This window comes from Camellia sinensis, chromosome 5 (genome assembly GCF_055761805.1).
Source record: "Camellia sinensis isolate YWXY chromosome 5, ASM5576180v1, whole genome shotgun sequence".
NCBI classification, from domain to species: domain Eukaryota; kingdom Viridiplantae; phylum Streptophyta; class Magnoliopsida; order Ericales; family Theaceae; genus Camellia; species Camellia sinensis.
The window spans coordinates 175,082,822-175,088,599 of record NC_138965.1 but is presented as its reverse complement, the minus strand read 5'-3'; the positions used below and the strand labels follow the sequence as shown (position 1 = coordinate 175,088,599).

Here is a 5,778-nt window from a genome sequence, read left to right as displayed (position 1 = left end):
AGCATTGAAATCCCCCATGCAGATAGAAGGAGACTGAGAGTATAAGCCAGCTAATTCAGACAATTCAGCAAAAAAAGGAACCCGTAGTTCATGTGTTTTCTCAGCATAAACAAAGAGAGCAAAGAAAATAGCATCCTTATCCAAAACAGTCACCTTACAAAATATGAACTGATTAGTCATTTTAAACTCAAGGATATCACAAAAATTGGGGTCCCAGCAGACCCATATTCTAGCCTTGCCACCAGATTGTGAGTTAGTCAAAAGTTTCCAATTTTTAAAGCATTTTTCAAAAAACTTAGATTCATTATTGGCTTTAATTTTGGTTTCCAAAACACCCATGATGTTAATATTCTCTTTTTCTACAAAAGCCCTGATTTCTTTTTGTTTAGAGGGGTTATTAAGCCCTCTGATATTCCAAGAAGCTAACTTAGTCATCATGAGGAACAAAACAAAATAACTCACAATCAAGCACAAATTTACCTCTTCTTTTTCTTCTGGCTGCCTGTCTTGCCAGAAGCCTTTTTACCTTGAAGTGGAGTTTCCACACCTTTGTATTTTTGTTGTGGACCAAAATCTTCAATCTCATTACTGCCCGAAGGTTTCAAAGGAGTAACTACCTGCATATCTGCTTCCACTTCCTTCAAATTTCCGGATGTTGCTGGACTAACCAAACTAGCAATTTGATGTATCATTGAGTGGGAGGTAGTCACTGGGTCAGGAGCATGCAAACTTACTTTAAGCTCTACTTCAGCTCGATTTTCATTTATTTCAGATTGGGTAGCCACAACAGGAGTTAAGTTTTCCCCAGCCTTTCTCTTCCCTTTATCCTTCACAGTTTTCCAACCTTTATCTTCCCCTAGGTTAGTCTCTGTGGCTTTCTGAAGTTCAATAAGATGAGAGACCTGGGCTGATACACAGGCTTTTGTCTCATGCCCAAATACCCCACAATGAGAACAACTAACCGGAACACCTTGATATTCCACTCGAATTTCCACCTTAACGCCCTCGCATTGAATAAAAAAGCTGTCTGGTAATGGGGATTCGGCTTTGATATCCACACATACCCTAGCAAAAGAAACCCTTGTACCAAAAGAGGTGAGTTGATCCATAAACCGAGGAACCCCTATCGCACTTGCTATTCTGCTAAGACCATCAGTGCTCCAAAATTCCATAGGCACGTTATAAAATTTTACCCATACTGGGATTTCAGTAAGAGCTTCTTTGGTGAGCTTCATCATTCTGTGCCACTGTTTCAGAATCAACAGTATACCCCCAACATACCAAGGGCCTCCATCAATAACCTTTTTACAACTATCAATGTGGTCAAAAATAAAAAATATGAACCCCTCTTCATTCATTCGGACTTCCTCAAGACCCAAGTTCTTCCACATATTGAAGGCATTATTTTTTATAAAAGTGAAAGACAAACTTCTATCGATAAAATACCCAACCAAACACGATTCCCAAATAGGCAAAACAGATGGAACTGGGAGATCAATCAAGATCGAATCAGAAGAGAATGAAGGTTGGACAAAATGAAGCTTTACCTCAGAGTGAACTGGAGTAGATGTGACATTAGCCCAAGATCAGGCCCCCGTGACATTCTGTGGACGGTTGACCCACACGTTGCCCCTACCACCTGGACCTCCACGGAAACTAGGGTTAGCGCCACCCCTTCGGCCTTGCATACCACCACGATTACCTTCAAGAGGGGTTTGCTCTCTTTCTATCACTGGACCTCGGTTAGGAATAGCCCCCGCCGAGCAATCGCCAATAATAGAGGGACAATCTGCCGAATCGGAAATCCCTAGACCCCCTCATCCGAAGAAGAGGCTATGTCCACATTTGTAGCATCAGTAGAACGAGAAAACCCTCTAGCTCTAGCCATGACCAAACTATCATGAACCCCCTTAACTCGAGCATCATTCCCTACCTCAACCAAATCGGCCCATTTCAGGCTGAGATTTGTCAACGACGACGTCACAGCAACGCTACGGGATGGTGTCGGATGGACCGTTGAAGGCTCATGCTTCAGATCTTCGAGCCGATCTGTAATATCTTGGACCGACATAGGAGGAATCTCCTTCAATCCTAGTTTACTGAGAAGATCGTTGTTCACAAGAGGAGTTGTGATTAGAGCACTCTCTCTCATAACATCAGACTTAACAACTTCACATAGAGTATTATCCCCACTCAATAGGTAACCCACTTCGTTTTTCCCTAATGATCCAATAGGAAGCTCCGATCCAATATCGGCCACTGTAGTTACAACACTAGATTCAATGAGACATCCTTGATCACGCAGTTCAATGAAGTATTGAATGCAGAAACCCTAGAACCAAAAGATTCTAGAGAGAAGGAAGAGCTTCTCACTCTACATGATCAATGGTGCTTCGGAATAAATCTGTTCACTTTACTTTTTAGCATTAGAGATGAGTTTTGATTTCTGTTGCATTTGTAATTAGAACATTCATATATTTGTGGGATCATTTTGGTTATCATAAATTTTATCCCTTGTGTGTTTTGTAATTTCTTGACTGTAATGTTAGTTTGAAATGTTTTCTTTTTTTTCTAGGTTGCTCCATTTTCCCTCTAGTTGATTTTTTTCCCTGAACATCTTTGTTCTGAATTTTGACTGGATAAATATTCATCGGCCATTTGATATGAAGTACTAGTTGTCTTAGCAATCTTGAGCAATGTTGCTTCATGTTCTTTTTGTTTCCTAGTATTGTTTGTAATTCGCATTTCCATTTGATGCATGTGCATCGATGGATATTTCCATTTACCAGATTGGAAGTGATATGATCTTCTGCAGTTCTAGTTGCTTCTGCAATGGTATGATCTTCTTCTTTTGGTGCCTCATACTGTATCTAATAGAGTGATGGAACACAAAGTTCTTTGATCTAGATATCATTGTGAATACTCGAATCAACGGTACCTTACTTAGTTCTTAACAATTTTTAATTTGCATGGTTATTGTTGTGTGTTAGTTTTGTGGTTTTGAATTTGAATATATGTATATATGCATGTGTGTCTATATATATACTGAGAAATGGTTTGATTGTAGACTCCAAAGTTCAACACAGTTGTCAAGTCATCTCTGAAATTCTATGCGTTGGTATGATCAATCTTCATGTTCTATGTTGATTTAATGCTTGCATTTATCATTTTTTAATTGAATTGCGCGAAAAAAGATTTTACTTTGTTTCGATTTAATTCTTCTCAATTGTGGTCTATATTTTTTCTTCTTTATAGTAAAATTATTTTACTCATTTCTCATGAATTTCCAAATACCGCTACAGACATTACCATAGGTCATAACCAAAATAATAAAGATTTGCCCAAGGTTTAATGAGCTCAAATGAAGCTAGGAGAATAGGACTTTGATGGAACAAGTAATAGAGGCATTTGCTAGAAAAATTAAGTTGTTGATTTGAGGAATAAAAAAAATGGAGCTTTTTTTTGTAGTAAATTTTTTTGATGGAAAACAGAGTTGTTGCTCTTGCTAGTTAGATACATAAGTAATGTTTTTATTTCATAGAATTTTGAGATATATTAATAATGTAATTGTGGGAATTTTCTACTGTAACAATAAATTCTTATGTAGTTCCTATGTTAGGAATTTGTGCCATTCAACTTATAAAAATCTTAAACATAGTTGTTTTGCCATTAATATATTCTCTTTCTTTTAGGTTGATTTGAGATGACGTGAACACTTAAAATTCTTTGCTTAGATGATTGAGAATTTGAATAAGAAAAAAAGAAAAAGAAAACTGAGGCTTTGTTTTTGTCCTTTGAATAGCAATCTAGGAAGCACGAAGACAACAACAAAGTAATTAAAAAAGAAGGTTCTATTAAGGTGAAGTGCTTTGCCTATATGCCTTTAATGTGTTGGAATAAGTTTTTGTTTAATTGTAGTGCTAGACTTTTTCATGCCATTGTAAGTCACAATATATCTGCTTAGTAAAATCATAAAACATGATTATAGTAAAGATTTTAAAAGGAAACTCTGTTTTAGCAAAGTTGACAGTAAGCAGGCTTTGATTTGCCAAAACATCCAAAATCTAGGTTGTCGTCCATGTCTCCCTTCACGACAAAGATAAAATAAAATAAAAAATTCAGGCCTTTTTTAAATCCCAGGAAAAGTTTTAAAAAAAACACCAACAAAAACTTACCAACTTTTTTCCCAATAAAGGGATCAAAATTTTCTAAGTTATGGTAGAATAGAATCTGATAATTGTTGGAACAATCTTATGTATAAAATAAATAATGTGAAACCAAATCAAACAAATAAAAATAAATTACTTACAGAATTTATTTATCGAATCAAAAAAGTACAAAAAGATCAAGTTAGGTGTGTGATATTCTGCCCTTAAGACAGATTCGTCCCGCTTTGGTGTTTACAAATTAATGGCGTTTATCTCTCAAGATACAATGATCTACACAAATTGTAGTAGCACTCCAAATAATCTGTATGGCGAACTAGAACCTGCGTTCTATACTCTCAAAATTTTCTCTAAAAAACTAATATGAAGAACAATGCAAAGAGAGAACAAAAACGGGAAGAGAGTGTGATTTTTGAATGTGAAAATCTACTGGAAATAATCTCCATTTATAGGAAAATTGGTGACCATTGGATAGATCCGAACAGGTATGATTCAAACCGAATAGGTATGTTTTTGAAATGAACAAATCTGGTTCAAACTGAATAGGTATGACTTGTTTGAACCTGTTGGAATTTAATCTGTCCGTGGGACTATTTGAACCTGCTGAAATGGACTCGAAAAAGGCATTGTATGGACAAAAAATTAATTAAAATTTTATTTGAACCTGCTGAAATGGACTCGAAAAAGGCATTGTATGGGCAAAAAATTGAATTCAAATTTTAGCGCAAAATTTTAATTAATTTTGTTTAGAAAAAAATAAATTTCCCATAAGAATTTTTTAGAAAAAAAGTCAAATAAATTTTATCCAAAAAATTAATATTAGAACTGACCCGACCCACACTCTACATCCGCGCCTAACACGGCTCGGCCAATCGGAAGGCGGCAGTGGCGCGCGCGCGCGTGTGGTGGTTTGAGCCAAAGGTCTCTTTGTCCATAACTCCTCCCTTCTACAAACTTGGTATCAATTGGGGCCCAATTCAAGTGTTGTCACCTAGAACTTATAGACACATAAGTTCTTTTAACTTTCCAATATAAGACAAGCTTTACAAGGAAACCCACATTTTATTATTTAATTGTCCATTCTACGGACTCGAAAACAACGTCAACTTCTCATTTACTCATAAATGGTTTTGACGAACTATCTTCACCGTGTGACTTGCCATGTGGCAAGGACTTTTTTGGATCCACCCCAAAAGAAATGTGAACCCCACTCAAATTTGGGCTCAAAGTTGGCCAAAAAATAAGCCTATAAAACCATTATTTTCAACAATCCCTCACATGAATGGAATTTGACAGAAAGAAAATGCAATAACATGATCTAATTGTTGAGAGTACATAAATTGAAAATATTCTGCAAATGATAGATAGTTTTTGGTTTTGATCCTTCTCTTGTAAGACACTATCAGATTTACTAGCTAACCAGTGGACATGATATCTTGAACTATTAAACCATTTGTGTAAACCAAGACAATAGAACTCATACAGTATATTACCAGACACAGTTTAGTTCTTACTATTATGTTCATTTTGGCTCTGAACAACCTGGTCTTTCATGAGTGCTCTAGAGAATTGTAGCCCTTCACAAATCTCATAGAACCAGCCCAGTTCACAC

The 5,778-nt window shown here is 36.3% G+C and overlaps 1 long non-coding RNA gene across 1 annotated transcript; it reads right to left on the bottom strand.

Annotated features, from left to right (window-relative positions):
- Positions 1-3,343: 3,343 nt before the first annotated feature.
- Positions 3,344-4,995, bottom strand: LOC145790998 (uncharacterized). Its single transcript, XR_014330524.1, has 2 exons — positions 4,831-4,995; positions 3,344-4,766 (listed from the first exon to the last, which is right to left on the bottom strand). It is a non-coding gene; the product is annotated as an uncharacterized LOC145790998 (long non-coding RNA).
- Positions 4,996-5,778: the final 783 nt, after the last annotated feature.